Source organism: Carassius auratus, unplaced genomic scaffold (genome assembly GCF_003368295.1).
Source record: "Carassius auratus strain Wakin unplaced genomic scaffold, ASM336829v1 scaf_tig00007763, whole genome shotgun sequence".
Lineage (NCBI taxonomy): Eukaryota > Metazoa > Chordata > Actinopteri > Cypriniformes > Cyprinidae > Carassius > Carassius auratus.
The window spans coordinates 732,064-750,611 of NW_020523877.1; the positions used below are offsets into that span (position 1 = coordinate 732,064).

Genomic DNA, 18,548 nt, shown 5'->3' on the forward strand with positions numbered 1-18,548 from the left:
GGAGTTCTGACTGAACGTAACCGAGAACTGAACAGCAGTGGAAGGGTTAATCATGCGACAGCGCCATGCAGCAGCGCGAGGTTTAACTGTATGACAGGCAAGAGCAGTCTCAAATAATACAGGCATATGGTCAGAAAACACTGCGTCACATATCTCTAGATTAAGAACAGGCAAACCATATGATAAAACAAGATCAAGTGTGTGTCCATGTTCTTGTCCAGACACAGATTGCACAAGATTAAAAGAATCAATGAGGTTTAAAAACCCCTTTGCCATTGGCGTATCAGGACAACACACATGAACATTAAAATCCCCAACAATAAGAACACGATCATATTTAGGCATGATTTCAGCCAGAAAATCGGAAAAATCATTTAAAAAGTCCTTATTGTACTTGGGGGGCCGATAGACCACAGCACACATTTATTTGCACACACAAATAAACTCAGTTCAAAGCTGCTGAAAGCGGATGACAGCAAAATCTGTTTACATTTATAATGACTCTTATATACAGTCGCTATTCCTCCTCCTCGGCCAGATGTTCGCGGGGAGTTAAAGTAGCGGCAATCTTGGTGTACAAATTCAGTGAAAGCGCTAGACTCACCATCGCTCAGCCATGTCTCAGTTACACAGAGGAAATCCAATCCTCGGGATGTGAAAAAATCCTTTAATACAAAAGTCTTATTTGCTAGAGATCTAGCATTTACCAGTCCATACCTGGCAGGAACCGGCGGGTCCGCGGCACTGAATGTTCGTGAAACCCGACACAGAGAGCGCAAGTGGCTGTGATTCACTCCGCGCCAGCGGAGACGAGGAGAGCAGGGGCCGCGGGGCTGGAACACCTCTTCCGGGCCAACGCCAACGCAAATCCAGCAGTGTTTGACGATCGTACACCAGTAGAGAGTCGACATCCGAGGCAAAAAATAAAACAAACAGCAAAAACACACACAGCAATGACAGTGACAGACGGCAAGCCACGCACAATGGCGCCATCTTGTTTCTCAAACACTGTTTGGCTTTCTCGCCCTTCTTGGTTTTGATTCCATGTTTGATACATTAAAACCAACATTCAAACTGCCACTTGACAGCAATCACTGTAATTGGAAAGAGTGGAAAATTTTTTATCATTCTAAGCCAATCAAATACCTTAAAGGAAATTAAAAGCATGGTAAATAAAAAAAGGATTTATATACACACATATAATGTGTGTGTGTGTGTGTGTGTGAGAGAGAGAGAGAGAGAGAGAGAATGGTCAAATAGGATAGATTACGCATGTAAATTCAAAGTGAGAATTAGAATAGACCCTATACTCAAAATCAATCTTTTTTTTCTTTCTTGTACTACCAACCAATCACAGTCTTCAAAAGATTGTATCATACATAGCAACGGGGTCAACCCCGCCTCCTCACTAAGATGAAAGTTTTTGTCTTTTCCTTACTCTGAGTTGCTCTCAGATCGATCCCGAATCGCTCTTAAGCTAAGACTCCTACGTAAAAGTTTTTAAGATAAATGAAGAGTTTTCTGAGAGGATTCTTAGAATCTTTATGAATTCAGGCCCTGGTTTTCAGTTTGTGAATTGTTCGTTTTTTGTCTTTTGCTCAGTTTTGATTTTAGGCGCTCAAACAGCTTTGACTTCCTGCAAATTGGCACAGTTTCTTGCCTCCTACAAAATCCCAAAACTGCCAATCTGTCTCCATATGAAGGAAAATAGCTTCTCATCTGGTCATCAGTCATTAGCAGTAGGAAACTGACATCAATCTGCAAATAAACACATTTTTGAGTATTATGCAATACAAAAACAAAAAAAGTTGATAAAATTTATACAAGCATCTAGGTCTGGGATAATCCTACTTATCATATACCTGCCTTCAAGAAATTGTTTGCACAAAGGGAACATTTTATCATTTACTCAAAAAAAAAAAAAAAAAAAAATTTCAGTCTGGGTTGCTGTTTCCAAAAAAAAAAAAAAAAAAAAAAACAGTTATAAAAGGCAGGGGTTATCTTCATATTTTTTGTCAGTCATTATGCCTCACACACAATTGAGCATTCAAGCCTTTCTGAGCAGAACATGCTATAGGGCTTGTTAGTATCAATAGAAAAAACCCATAGCTTTGTTTTATCATTTTTAAAATCAATTTCAGTGCTTTTACATAGATTAACTTCCCCACAGTAGTATCCACATTATTTTTAATGTAAGAACTGCTCTGCCTTTAGTAATCTTTAATGTGTTGAGTTATCAACTTCCAGTTATATTAGCTGTGAAAAACAGTAAATTATGCTGCTTGATAGCAAACTGGTATTTACAATCATATTATTTTAATTAATTATCATAATAATGATGATTATGAACCTAAAGGCGCTGAGCTGTTACACAATGTGAACTCACTCAGAGGCCAACACAGAAGAAAATTAATAGTTGAATAAATTCATTATTTTTGTTTGTTTTTGCACACAAAATGTATTATCATTGCTTGATAAACTGAAGGTTGAGCCACTGTAGACACTTAGACTATTTTGGGATGTCAGATATCGATCCCATAGAAACCTTATGGAAGAGTGAGACAGATCAAAAATATCTTAATTTGTCCATGAAGTCTTACATGGTTAGAACAACATGAGGGTGAGTAAAACTTGCAGAATATTTTTATTGAATAGTAACCTCTTAGGTGTAATTGACATTTTGATTTTCCATTTCATAACCATTTTAATATTAAATATCTCTATTTTGAAACATTTATGTTTTGTTATTGACAAAATAAATAGCTTTTTTACATTCCATATTAGGTTTATTTAAGGGAGATATATATATAATTTGAGCCCACATATGTTCTAGATAAGCCTACGTTTGTTTTAATGTAATATTCCACACATTGTAGGGCTCAGCAAATATGGGCAGAACTCTTTACTGTCCTAGTACTTAAAAATGTGAATTAAATGTGGCACACTGGGCTCCATCATCACAGTATGCTGTTGCCTATCTAGTGCAAGGGATTTCATCAATATGCTGATTCAGGACTGTTGGGACACTCCAGGCACAGGATGGTTCTGTCGGGAGAGACAGAGTCATTTGCAACTCAATGACACATCTTTACCATTTGCTTTCAACTACATACTGTTTACGGTGTTCTAATATGTAACTATGCCATGTTTGGTCTCATCTGACAGCCTATAAACTGAAATGTATGGTGGGGAACTTAATAGAGATAAAAGTATCCTAATGTACAATCTAGGTACTATTGGTTAAACATGCATTGAGGAGAATGTTCATGTTCTTCTCCCACTCTTGATCTCCACCTATTTGCTTCATCTTTTGGTTACCTGTAGGTTGGGTTTGGTGTAATCCACTTATGTTTAACTTTAATGGAGTCAGATAAATATTTTAATTATACACATCAACTGCCTTTTGTTCCAATTATTGGTTCAAAAATAGCAGCATAAGTTTCCAGCCTTACACATTTTATAAAATAAACATTAAATAATCTCAGTAAGAAATAAATTTGTAAGTAGGTCTAAATGGTAAGTAGTCACTTCCTCCAAATAATGAAAATTTTCATTTTTGGGTGAACTATTCCTTAAATTTTTCAGTAGGTTAATTAATTTGTTTAATATTACCTTGCCCTCCTCCAGCCTTTTTATGGTGGTTTCTGGAATGTTCCTCTCTCTCAGAAAATCCAGTCCATTCTGTAATGATAGTTAAATGGAAATTAATAACGAGATCTAACTGAGGCTGATTGGTCTATAGTATGTAAGCCATAAAACCAAATATCTGTATCTTTATGGTCAATATGCTGTGTATAACAAAGCAAGCTCCTGTCCTGATGCAAAACAGTTTTGGTTCAGTGACAGTAAACTATTGGACTGGATATTATATAAAATCACTCTTTGTAAACATAAAATCAACACTTAACATGCAAGAAGATTAGGCTACGTAATAGACAAACTTAGCATGCGCACGTTACCAAAAGTAACATTTAATACTTGCCCAACGTATTTTATTAACACATGCTGATCGTTTGGTAAATGATTAGCATGTCAAAGAATAAGTATGATCAAACCTTGTCGCCGGAAAATGTCCCGCAAAGCTCTGTTGTTGATGTTGAAAAGGAAGAGACTCTTGTGTGGTATCTCGTGGCCTCTATGCTCGTGGCTTCCTAGGATGCGAGAAGGTCAAAGTTAACATCAGTTGCGCCAAAAAGAAAAGTCAGAATTCTGACTTTATATCTCACAATTCTGACTTTATATCTCGTAATTCTGACTTTATATCTCGCAATTCTGACTTTATATCTCACGATTCTGACTTTATATCTCACGATTCTGACTTTATATCTCGCGATTCTGACTTTATATCTCGTAATTCTGACTTTATATCTCGCAATTCTGACTTTATATCTCACGATTCTGACTTTATATCTCACGATTCTGACTTTATATCTCGCGATTCTGACTTTATATCTCGCAATTCTGACCGCAATTCTGACTTTATATCTCACGATTCTGACTTTATATCTCACAATTCTGACTTTATATCTCGTAATTCTGACTTTATATCTCGCAATTCTGACTTTATATCTCACGATTCTGACTTTATATCTCGCAATTCTGACTTTATATCTCGTAATTCTGACTTTATATCTCGCAATTCTGACTTTATATCTCACGATTCTGACTTTATATCTCGCGATTCTGACTTTATATCTCGCAATTCTGACTTTATATCTCGCAATTCTGACCGCAATTCTGACTTTATATCTCGCAATTCTGACTTTATATCTCACGATTCTGACTTTATATCTCACAATTCTGACTTTATATCTCGCAATTCTGACTTTATATCTCACGATTCTGACTTTATATCTCGCGATTCTGACTTTATATCTCGCAATTCTGACTTTATATCTCGCAATTCTGACTTTATATCTCGCAATTCTGACTTTATATCTCACAATTCTGACTTTATATCTCACAATTCTGACTTTATATCTCGTAATTCTGACTTTATATCTTGCAATTGCTAGAATTGTGAGATAAAAAGTCACAATTATTATTATTATTTTTTTTTTTCTGTGGCGGAAACAAGCTTCCATACTAAACCATCTGCAAACCAGAGAAATTGTCAAATAGGCAGAGTCATCCATTGACAAAATAACTTCACTAAAGATTTCGGAAAGGATTTCTAGGGGAAGCTGTTCCCCATATATATTTATACTTGAATATAAAAGTTATGAAACATTATATAAACACTGACTACTGACAACCTTGGTTTAGACAAACCAGATAGATTGTTGTCACAACTGAATACTCTGAATAAGAAAAAAAGAGATGAATATTCTTTTATAATAAAATATTAATATATACAGTACTGTGTATAAGTCTTAGGCATGTTAAGCAAGTCACTGTCTGAATGAGTGACTCATTGAAATGATTAATTCAAAAACAAAACACTGTCTGGCTTTAAGAATGAGTCATTAAATCATTAATTTGTTTAATACAATACATTTTCCCGTAGTGAATCTAAAAAAATCAGAGTCTGCATCCATCATACGCTACATGATTTTCTATGAATTCTGTCAACTCAGATCTGCAGACTGACTTTCAAGCAACTAGCGTCAACTTCTTCAGACTATAACTCAGAAGTTGTGTAGTGTGTTCCAGGCTTAAGTTGAAACAACTAATACTATACAGTCATGTCAACTGACAGAGATAAAAAATAAAAAAAAAATTTGACAAGATTTAAACCTATGAGTTAAACAAATAAATGTGTGGAGACTTTGATTTAAAATTTAATGCAACCTTTGAACTTCATTATTTGAAGCTTAAATTTGTTGAAATTTTCAAGAGTGTATGCAACGAGCAATCCTCTTAAAAATGTCTTTCATAATCACGCACACCATCTAGTCGTGATGAAAGAGTGCAGTCTTGAAGAACATTTTCCGGGGACCTGGCAAGCGCTCATAAATGAAAGTGAAAGTAAGGGAACGGAGTTGATGTGGCCATTTTAAACAGACAGGATCGATTATTTAGAATAGAAAATATATTTAAATCTTTAATAGAATCGACCTATAAATGCTAAAGCAGGAGTTGGTGTGTAGTGACCAGATGGGAATGTGAAGCGGTATGTATGATATTTTTCACCCGAGAGCAAATTAACAAGTTTCTTGTGTGTTTCCTGTTGAATCAATGCTTTAAGCTGGAAATCTCATTAAAACATCTTGCAGAAAAAAGTCTAAGGACATGAGGGAACAATGCATCTTTGTGATGTCCTCCAAAGTGGGGAAAGTTAGTGTAGAGAACCACTGTGTGGGGCAAACACATTACTGCGAGCTCATTTCACCGACAAGCAAGCATAATGTCATGAACAGAATCTCAACTAGTTTTGTAAAAAACAACTACACTGATGGTTGGCCATCAAGTATTTTCAAAGAAACAACAGTTTGGTAGATACAGTGCTAAGCATAAGTGAATAGACCCATGCTAAAGTTGACTAAAAAGAGGAATAAAAAAATTCATCTTTTGGAAATTGATCTAATTGCCTTAATTTAAAAAAATCCAACCTTTAAGGACACCAATTTTCTTTATAAATGAATAATGTATCGTAAATAAATAAAAGTTCTTCCTTAAAATACAGGGTGCATAAGTCTGGACAACCTATGTTAAATTCCCATTGAGACAGGCAGATTTTTAAAGGCCAGTTATTTTATGGATCCAGGTAGGGTGATTTTTCCTAATTTTTTTAATTAAAGCAATAAGATCAATTTACAAAATATGATTTTTATTCCTCTTTTTAGTCAAATTTAGCATGGATGTATTCACTTATGCTTAGCACTGTAGTTAGCTAGCAGGCTAGGCAACAACGTCAGGTGCACTTCGTGACTTTAAGAGCTGGCAACATAAACACATTTAAAGAATTTTTAGAGAACTTACCCAAATGAAAATGCAGAGAACACACTCTCATCGACTCAGAGATGCGGTCGAAAGTAATGTCCTTTCTTTTAATTGCTGCCACCCAAGAAATCCGACGTCTCTTTGTCACATCGGAGACATGCTCTCCCTCATGCTTTTTCCATGTAGGGAAATGAAAAAACTGTAAAAAATGGTTCCTACGGTTTCCACGACAATCGTGTGTGACACTGGATCAGTTTTTTACACAGCAGTGTTTTCCAGGCTTTCTTGAATAGTGCGACAACCTCCTCTACTACCAATGTAAACAATGAACTGTGCTGGCGGGTATCCTCCCAAGATGGCGGAAAGGGGAGGAGACGCGGTCTCTGGGGGCGGGGCGCTGTGTCGTGACGACATCTCCTCATTCTCAATAACGTTAATTATGTTGCTATGCTAGCGTAATACTTGATAGCAGACATTTCAGGAAAAATACCATAATCACAGAGGTATAAATATTAACAAAAAGTACTTAAAGTAGACTGTGGATGATATTAACGTGTTACTTAACAAATCTGTTGCAGTTGTTGGCCTTTTCTTTGGTATGACTGACGAGAAACAGAGAAAATGTCAGACGAGTCCACTCCTCTCCAGCAGCTGATGTGTACGCGGTTGCCATGGTAACTCAACGGCTAGAAGGCTAATAAAAACAATAAAATAATAAAAAAAGGTTTTAGCGACTTTTTACTTTGTTTTATACATTTTATCAACCAACTTATTTATTATAAATTGTAAAACTCACCTCAGAAAGCTAATTCTCCTGTCAGACACAGTTGAAGTGAAAAGTGCGTCTAACAAATGCGCTGTCCTTCTGATACAACAGTCTCTGCTGCAGATGAGATGGTGTAGCCAGTCTGTGTCACTATTTTACGTTCATAACTCCTTACGAGATAGAAAGTTTCACAACTCTTTTCTTGTCAATACTGTGCGTGCGGTGCGTCAGTTGTGGAAGCGCGCGCCTGTATGTCACGTCACTATATATTAAAAGCATGTCCATATTCTGACTTGGTGAAAAGAAACATATTTTATCTTTAAGGAACGTTTAATCTTGTGTCTGAAGTTTAATTACACTTTTTAAATAGCTTTATACTCAGAGAGCATATAAAGAACGTAAAAAAATATATGGTAATGATATAACGTGCATACGACGTTGTAGTTACGTTGCCAGTAAATCATGAAGTTACCAATATATTACCAATAGAGGACCTATCTGGGACGTTCTTGGTTATCTGGTCACATTGGAAGGACGTACTGACGACATTGTGAGTTGGTAATGTGATGGTAATAAAATTACGGGCATGCGATGTCGTAGTTACGTTGTCAATTGGTAAGTCATGGAATTACCAAAAATTACCAGTACGTTACGTAACTGTTACGTCGTGTGTTAGCAGGGTTGTATATTGTTACTGAAACTTCATAATGTTTCACTTGATTTATACATTTAGTCAGGAATTATATTTTGGAAAAAGTCTAACTAGTAAAATGTTTACAGGTTATGTGAAAACTAGTACTACAAGTATATACATAAATAAAAAGAGACTTACTCATGTTTATGATCTCTGCTGAATAAAGCACTTCATCCTTTTTTTCTGAGGAAATCCATTTCTCAAATCCTCAACCACATCACATCTTTTCGGGGTTCATTATGTCTTATTGCTCTCATCGCGAAGCAAAAAATAAAGAGTAAAATAAAAAAACTTGAACAGTCTCTCTGCTTTTTCTTCTGTGTGGGCGTATTCAAGCCGCGCGCTTCAGTTTGAATCTGAATAGCGTGTTCAGCGCGGGGGCGTGGTCACAGTAAATATAATCAAGGGAGACGTGAAAAACTAGACATCGCGTTGTTTTCATATGGATTACTTTATCACAGAATATCTGTTTTGGCAGCTCTTGTTTAGTTTAAAAGCAGACATGTCAAGCTTTCTATAGATATATCTCTCATGTCTCTTCATTGAGTATTCACGGAGTTACAGTTCATTTTAATGACGTGTTTGTACATGAAGATCAGGGCAGACCAAGGCTGCAGACAGCACACCTTGTTTGTTATCTTTATTTTATAAGTGCACAAAGTTCTGTTGTTATTATGTCTGTATTAAAAAAAAGAACACCTTTACAGATTCGATTGATGTATTGCTCTTATCTGTACGATCAAAACTGAAAGTGTAATTTAAGTTCTTTTCGTGGTTATCAGGAGAAAATGACTCATAACGCGTATATGTGTTAATCGACTCCAGAGGGTTAAAAAGAGTTTTCTATAAAACAAAACTTAATGAAGTCGTTAAAATCATGTTTTACCAAAAACAGGTCTTCACCTTTTCTCGTGCTGCTTTCATCTCTACGTGCAGACTGAGCTCGTGCGTCATCTTCGCGCCAGTTATTCAGCCAATAAAGTGTAGGCCTATGTATTTAAAAATTGTCTAGTACTATATTAATTACAAAGGTTTAATTGGCATCTATATTTCAAACGACCCGACCGCGACCCGAATATCATTAAAAATATTTTTGGATGACTCGTAATCGCGGGCAACCGCGGGGTGACCGCAGGCACCCGCTCATTTTGGATCAACCCGCGCATCACTGGTAAGTACACTTATATGAGTGTTTAAAAAAAATGCATCTTACTTATTTGAGAAGCGCAGCATGGACCGTTTATCAGCTCGGATCAGTGACGCACAAACAAACTTCTCTGAGCTCACAAAAGGTTTACTCAGGAATAGGGATGTAACGGTATGAAATTTTCTTATCACGGTTATCAGTATTATCACGGTTTTGTTATAATGTGCTGGTGATGTTAAAAAAGTACATACAGCTAAATCACTTGACCAAGTTTTATATTTAAAAATCAACATGTCTTTTTGTTTGCATAATCACTAAAACAATAACATTACCAGTGATGTCCGGATTTTAAATGACAACTTGACTGACAACAGTTTAATAGCATTCAAGATTAAGATATAATGTAAATGTTCAAATAAAGCTTTGAAAAAGTTTCATAAAAAGGTAATCCTCACATTTCAGCTTTTTAAAAAAAGAAAAAGTATATGTCAAAATGATAATTGCTTAATAAACCTTCGTGATCACAACAGCATTGCTAAAAAAACACTTCCTTTAGGTCAGAGGTTCTCAATTTCAGTCCTCGCGCCCCCAGCTTTGCATATTTCACACGTTTGTCTCTGTTAACACACCTGATTCAGATCATCATCTTGTCAGAAGTGAGCTAAACTCACCATGAAGTTAAATTTACTGATTGGTATTAACCTGAATGCTGTCATCAATAATGTCATATTTTCTCAATAATTAATATGCTTAGTTATTTTTGCTGTTGTTTTTCTATTACTTCAAACATCAAATACACAATGTTGTCATTTCACTGCAGCTTGAAAAACTCCATGCCATTGGATACAAGCCAGATCTGCTTCTTGCAAAGGAGAACAAAAAGAAAGTATGAAATATAAACCCCTCGCTGCTAGGGATGGGTATCGAAACCCGGTATTAAACTGGCCCCGGGGCTAAATTATGAAAGACTGTAGTATCGGTAAGATCTGACGGTACCGGTTCTGCTTTCGGTACTGGAGGGGAAAAAATTAATGTACAATGTATTTTTGCTTAATAATGTTATCGTGCACATTTTATCTCACCAAACATTTCTAATTTGCGATATTATTAAGACGTTTGTCTGTGAGATCTGCGAGATCTCTCATGGGCACCGCGGAGGTTGTCTGTCAGTCACACCCACACACACCAAGAACGAGCGCGGCGCACACACACGAGAAGGGGCTGTTCACATATCGCATCTTTTGCGCGCTCAAGTTCGTTATTTCAAATGCAGGTGCGCGGTATACACGCTCATAATGGAAGCGACGCGGTCGCGACGCGCACGCGGCCCGACAAGCACGTTTTTTCCAGGCACGTCCGCACCACCTCGAGTAAAAAACATCTCAACTTTTCAGAATGCCGCAAGTGCACAGCAGGTCATGTAACTTCCTCACCTTTTCCATAACAACGTTGAAGCTCAGCCAAAATGAAGGAACAGCTGATAGCTGTATGTGGATTTTTTTAATTAATTTAGTAGCAGTGCAACTGCAAGCAGTTTTTTGTGCTGCAAATCCATTCATCCATTGCTGAAATTTCCGCGTCTTCATGGAGAGAGCAGGTCATGGTTGCTTAGCAACGGCAGACTCCTTAGGAGCGCAAGTGCCCAAAGGCTTTGGGGAAAAAAATCAGAAAGCGGCGCGCCTAGCATTTTCCACACGTTTTTAGATGCGATATGCAAACGGCCCCTTACAGTACAAAAACTCCTGCTTAATACAAAGAGTGACGATGGGGGAGACAGCAAAAAGTGTGCTTATACTTCACTAGAATGGATGCAGTGGTTGTCATAAGTGCAACAAAATTTTTGCATGTAAGGGCGTAAACACAAACAATCTGTCAAAGCATCTTTCATAAGTGCATTATCTGCAGACAGAGAAATGCAAAGTTTTCGACTGCCTAACACAACACAAAGTACCGATAAGAATACCGTTAAAGTACCGGACCGTTAAACAGTATCGGTAAGAGTAGTAATACCGTTAAAACTTTAACGATACCCATCCCTACTCGCTGCACACTCTCTACCTATGCCCAGTACTACCATCAGAAGATAGGCTCATTTTATGAATACCTTTGTGAAGGTGACATACAGTGCTGTATTTACACAATTAATGTTGACTATTCAAAAGATTTTGTCATTGTTTAAATCATAAAGTAATGGCTCACTCCTAAAACCTAAATTCAGTCATCAACTCTTAACCTCCTTAAAAGTAGAAACTTCTGAAAGGTTTCCATTTGTATATAAATAACAAAGAGCTGGTTAGCACAACACTGGATTTTTTTAAACACAATATTTATCTCGCCTTAGAAACAGTCAAACAGCGCTCCCTCAAACCATTTTGTGAGATTTGGAAAACTACAAATTGTAAGACAGCTGCCACTGCTAGCCATTGTCGCACAGTGCACTCACCAATCAAACAGCTGCGTTGCGCGTCTCAGTCTCTCAAAAACCAAACAAGTTCTCTCTCAAGAGTAGGCTAATAATCAGCTTAAATACAGATACATTTTGTTCTACATGTTTGCATCTTTACAGCACACACACATTCCCCACATACAGATCCCCTGTAAAGACCTTGTCTCAGAGGAGCACCAGGACAAGACCACAAGAAACAGATGATTCTTCTGCACAATCTGACTTTGCTGCAGTCTGGAATTTAACTACTGGTTTCGTCTTTACAGGGGATCTGTATGTGGGGAATGTGTGTGTGCCGCAGCTGTTTGATTGGTGAGCGCGCTGTGCTTATTCATTCATTCGTATCATATCGTAGCCTAAGCTTTAAATCATTGCCTTGTTTATATTATATTTAAATATATACAAATAATAAAACGTGTATGATGTATTAATATAGGAAAAATTAATCTTGCAAAGCTCTGATTTCTGAGAGATGCACTAGAGACAACAACAATGCAGTGTTTGATTTGCACTCTTTTCATTCATAAAGTTTACATTCATTCACTTCACAATCGTGACTTTAGAGGTCTGTGTATAATATTGCGGTGATCCCTTCAACTGTTATCTAGCAAACACCGGACAGTGCCAGCTTCAGTTGAGTACTCAGGAAGAATCATTCCTTGTCCTTTATTTGTTTTTGAAGCCATTATGCATGCCATTCCGAATTAGGTATTCGGCTTCAGGCACAACCCTAAATTATTACATTCAATATTTTATTTTTACATGCAACATAGATAAGGTCATATAAAGTAACAGCTCCATGCAATATTGTAATCCTAAAATTCACATCGTACTTGCAAACACTTTGTATGCATTATTTGTTAATGCATGCTGGAGTAGTCGATTGTTTCTGACAGTGCCAACTACTCTTTCCAAGCACTAGTACTGTGACAAGGAGTCAGAGGCGTTCGGATCCATGTGCAGAATTTTATTAAGAGAATGGTCATACAGGCAGAAATCAGGAATGGCGTCAGGTGTGTTAGGGATATCCAGAATCATTAACAGTAACAAGCAGAGGCGTCAGGTGTGTTAGGGATATCCAGAATCATTAACGGTAACAAGCAGAGATTGGGGCAGGCAGCAGAGACGGTTACACAATCCAAGATCAGACATGGGAAAAACAAACACAAAGGAAACCGCTCGGAAATGCTAGACAGGCTAAACAAGACTTCGCAATAAGTGAGAGTGATTGTGCTTTTTTTATATGAGTGTAAATGAGGTGCAGGTGTGGCAAGGAAATTGGCTGATGAATGAGGTGCAGGTGTGGTAAGGTGATTGTGAAGCAGTGACTCATGGGGAATGTAGTTTGGGTGTGGTGCTACAGTATGAGAGGTGCTAGTGTCCAAGTGACATCTGGTGGTTGATGGGTGGAATGGTCCTGAGTGGAGTGCCCTCTACTGAAGTTCATGGGCATTTTCGCAAATAGACGTCAGTTTTGCCTCGCTGATGTGTTACATTTGATGGCTTCAGTCACGGAAAATGAAAGAAAAACACTATAGTTAAAATATATAAAATATTTAATATATTTAATATGTAATATTCACAGATGAAAGTTTGGTACTTATGAAGTTATATGCATTTCTTAGAACGAATTCAAGCAGGATAAATGTCAAGCTTGTGCCTGAACCTGTGATTATATTTTCTCTAAGCTACATGGAATTAAACCATATTTTATATTTGATACATTTAAAAGATGTGCAGTATTATTTATATTATATAAATTATGTGTTATATTATTCAAATAAATTTTGGTTTACTTTGCATCAGAGCATTAAAAGTGGTAGCCTATTCTTGCAGTTAACGCCGCGGCACCGTGGCGGTGGTAATACCCATTTAGGTTGTCCAACTACTGTAAGTCTACACAACAAAGACCAACAAAAGATCATATGAACTGAAAGTTTACTGACATAAATATGTTAGTTTACATTAAATTAATGAAGTAATGATCTGTAAAACATTACATAATGTTTTTAATGATTTATAAATTAAAGTTATTATAAAGTGTTATGTTTTTTAGTTTTTATATGAATTTTCATCATTTTAAAAGCTTTAATTTTTGTGGGTTGCCTGATGTTGCTGAAGATGAAACCTTCATTATGCATACAGTATTGTTCAAAATAATAGCAGTTCAATGTGACTAACCAGAATAATCAAGGTTTTTAGTATATTTTTTATTGCTACGTGGCAAACAAGTTACCAGTAGGTTCAGTAGATTGTCAGAAAACAAACAAGACCCAGCATTCATGATATGCACGCTCTTAAGGCTGTGCAATTGGGCAATTAGTTGAAAGGGGTGTGTTCAAAAAAATAGCACTGTCTACCTTTGACTGTACAAACTCAAAACTATTTTGTACAAACATTTTTTTTTTCTGGGATTTAGCAATCCTGTGAATCACTAAACTAATATTTAGTTGTATGACCACAGTTTTTTTAAACTGCTTGACATCTGTGTGGCATGGAGTCAACCAACTTGTGGCACCTCTCAGCTGTTATTCCACTCCATGATTCTTTAACAACATTCCACAATTCATTCACATTTCTTGGTTTTGCTTCAGAAACAGCATTTTTGATATCACCCCACAAGTTCTCAATTGGATTAAGGTCTGGAGATTGGGCTGGCCACTCCATAACATTAATTTTGTTGGTTTGGAACCAAGACTTTGCCCGTTTACTAGTGTGTTTTGGGTCATTGTCTTGTTGAAACAACCATTTCAAGGGCATGTCCTCTTCAGCATAGGGCAACATGACCTCTTCAAGTATTTTAACATATGCAAACTGATCCATGATCCCTGGTATGCGATAAATAGGCCCAACACCATAGTAGGAGAAACATACCCATATCATGATGCTTGCACCTCCATGCTTCACTGTCTTCACTGTGTACTGTGGCTTGAATTCAGAGTTTGGGGGTCGTCTCACAAACTGCCTGTGGCCCTTGGACCCAAAAAGAACAATTTTACTCTCATCAGTACACAAAATGTTCCTCCATTTCTCTTTAGGCCAGTTGATATGTTCTTTGGCAAATTGTAACCTCTTCTGCACATGCCTTTTTTTTAACAGAGGGACTTTGCGGGGGATTCTTGAAAATAGATTAGCTTCACACAGACGTCTTCTAACTGTCACAGTACTTACAGGTAACTCCAGACTGTCTTTGATCATTCTGGAGGTGATCATTGGCTGAGCCTTTGCCATTCTGGTTATTCTTCTATCCATTTTGATGGTTGTCTTCCGTTTTCTTCCACGTCTCTCTGGTTTTGCTCTCCATTTTAAGGCATTGGAGATCATTTTAGCTGAACAGCCTATCATTTTTTGCACCTCTTTATAGGTTTTCCCCTCTCTAATCAACTTTTTAATCAAAGTACGCTGTTCTTCTGAACAATGTCTTGAACGACCCATTTTCCTCAGCTTTCAAATGCATGTTCAACAAGTGTTGGCTTCATCCTTAAATAGGGGCCACCTGATTCACACCTGTTTCTTCACAAAATTGATGACCTCAGTGATTGAATGCCACACTGCAATTTTTTTGAACACACCCCTTTCAACTAATTCAACTAATTGCCCAATTGCACAGCCTTAAGAGCGTGCATATCATGAATGCTGGGTCTCATTTGTTTTCTGAGAATCTACTGAACCTACTGGTAACTTGTTTGCCACGTAGCAATAAAAAAATATACGAAAAACCTTGATTATTCTGGTTAGTCACATTGTACTGCTATTATTTTGAACAATACTGTATATGGGATGTACCTGGGTTGTTAATGGTTGCAGGAATTTAAGTTCAGAGTTCATGGAACTACATACAAACTGGTTTCTCTCATAATTATACAGAATATTACAAAAAAATATATGTGAACAGAGACAAGAGGAAATAATGTAGTCCCACACCAGCATTTACAAATAATTTGGAAAAAATGTCAGTTTACTTGAGATGGGTATAAACGGAGGTCGGAGCCAGCTCCAAATGGGCGGGTTAGCTCCAAATGGGTGGGACTTCAGCTCCAAGTGGGCTGTACAAACCTCCAGAGTCTTTTGATTGGTTTATTTAATGTCATGGGGTTAATGCACGCTGCGAATCCCCACCCACCAAAAATAAATAAATAAATAAATAAATACAACGTCAACTTCCCAAGGCTTTTCATCGTCAAGAAAGAGGTTGATGTTTTAGTCTTGACGTAGTTAAATCATGATTACAAGCTCATTGCATTCCAGTTTGAAAATGGGAGGACATTCATGTGCAGTTTTTACCTTCAAAACTCATATATACGATTATTCCGAGATCACGTTAAAACAGCATTAGCAGCACAGATAAATTACATCTTTATTGTGTCTGTTACCCTTTTGTGCTAAATATTTCTGCAATACATATTTAGGATTTACGCTGCAGATTATGGACACTGAAGACCATAAGCATATTGTGACTAACGTTACGTAAAATATGTAGGCCTATGTATTATAACTGCACTGATATTTAAGCGATCAATAACTATTAATAGATTTAGTACAGTGTTACATAAGAATGAGTCTTAGTTAAAACTCCTAACTGATTATGCTTGACTTTAACAAAGCTGGTCATTGTTTCTGCTGTTATATTTTTAAAATGTTATCTATTTTTACGTGTAACGTTAATTCAAATAATGTAAGGCAATTGAAACATTTTGTTTAATTACCAAATTCATTTTTCAATAACAGTGGATGATATATGAAGATAACTGCAGTGTCCACTACCATGCATTACATATCAACAGTAGCCTATAAGGTGTAAAATTAATTTTGTCATTGTAGTAAACACCAACAAACAAAAAAACATTATGTGTAAACTTTGTGTTACAGAAAGTTCAAGTCTGGGTGGCCAGAAGTTACATTTCAAATGACCTGGTTACCGCCTCTCTCTGCAAACCCAAAGGATCACTTTCCTGATTTTTTTGTTCTTTCACCCTTTTCTTGTTCTTTCTATGCATCAAGATGTGTAATTTATTGTGTCTGAAGAATTTTGACTAATGTGTGTGTGTGGGTGGGTCTTTGTGTGGATAAATTATGTTTATACTTTAAAGGTGGACATTTGCAACAGCACTTGTCCCTAAAATTGCTCCAGGGGTATGGTCAGAGACTGTCCTAAATGACAAATGTTGGAATTTAAATGACATTACATTCTGTGGACATCTCACTGTACTTTCGATAATGTTATCATGTGTACTTTAGTTAATGTTAACTTGTCAACAGTGAATTATTTTAGGATGTCATTGGACTGAATGTTTAGTGACTAATTGACACTTCATTCCAGTAAAAATATAATCCATAAATATCTATTCTACCGGACAGTATAGGGTTGGACAGATTTTGTAATGGTTTTGAAGTCTGATGCTCACCAGGCCTTCATTTATTTGTTCAGAAATGCCAGTAGAAACAGTCATATTGTTAAATTGTAATAATTTTTTAAAAATAACTCTTTTCTATTTGAGCAGCAGTGGATCTACCCCAATCATCATTAACGGGACCCCAGTGGAGAGAGTGAGCAGCTATGGCAAATGCCTGCAAAGAGTAGCTGAGCGCATCTCCAGGAACATCTCTCCCTCTCGTGCAAACATCCACACCAGAAGATTGTATATCTAGGGCTGTTAAGATCCTTAAAGACCCCACACACCCTGGAAATCTGCTACAGTCAGGCAGACGCTTCTGCAGTCTGACGGCAAAGACGGAGAGGCTCAGGAGGAGTTTCTTCCCGTCATGCTATCAGACTACTAAACATGGACATTAAACACACTGAACTTTATAAACTGGTTGTTTAGGGCTACCCAATAACTCTGCACACTGCACTTTTTGACACAACCTAACCATGCAACTCCTCCTCACTGCACATTGTTTACATCTCTGCACATCATCTGTGTAGCAGTTTCTGTGTATGATCTCTACAAATCATCTGTATAGTAGTTAATAGTTTAATATTGTGTATATTTCATTATTTGTATTTAATTATCTCCCCCCAAAAAAACTTTTTTATTTTTTCCTGTTGTTTCATTATTTGTATTTACATTTTCTCTTATTTTTTGCACAGCCTAAAAAGAGTATGCCAGACCTACATTTCACTGCTTTTTGCATGCCATATAACAAATAAAACTTGAATTTTTAATGGTGTGGAGTGTTACCTGTGATTGAGTTGGTGATAAAAAGGAGATGGAAAAAAGTGTCTTAAATTGGACTTTAGTACCATTAATATTTTCCTCTTAAGTCTTGGAATGCTTTTTTTTTTATTATTAATTCTCGTATTACTATTTAGATTTTTTTTCTTTTTTTAAATTAAATGTTTATTTGTCAAATTTACTTCCATGTGTGGCCTTGTGTAATGTTGTTTCACCTAGAGCCAAGGGGGTTGTAACAATCTAAACAATATAATTCTCCCTCAGATTTCAAACTTGCATTAAAGTAAAACATTAACATACAGTAAACATTTTATTGCTTTAAATTACTCATTCATTTTCTTGAAACTGATGTAATTATGAAATGAATATCATTTAATATACTTGAATGTTTGCAGTTTTCACAAAATTAAATAACAACCTCTTGTTAATAAAATTAA

The 18,548-nt window shown here is 36.6% G+C and overlaps 1 long non-coding RNA gene across 1 annotated transcript; it reads right to left on the reverse strand.

Annotated features, from left to right (window-relative positions):
* Positions 1–1,487: 1,487 nt before the first annotated feature.
* Positions 1,488–7,986, reverse strand: LOC113071640 (uncharacterized). The gene is made up of 5 exons (XR_003280174.1): positions 7,679–7,986; positions 6,922–7,576; positions 4,056–4,151; positions 3,613–3,681; positions 1,488–1,758 (listed from the first exon to the last, which is right to left on the reverse strand). It is a non-coding gene; the product is annotated as an uncharacterized LOC113071640 (long non-coding RNA).
* Between the last annotated feature and the right edge of the window lie 10,562 nt (positions 7,987–18,548).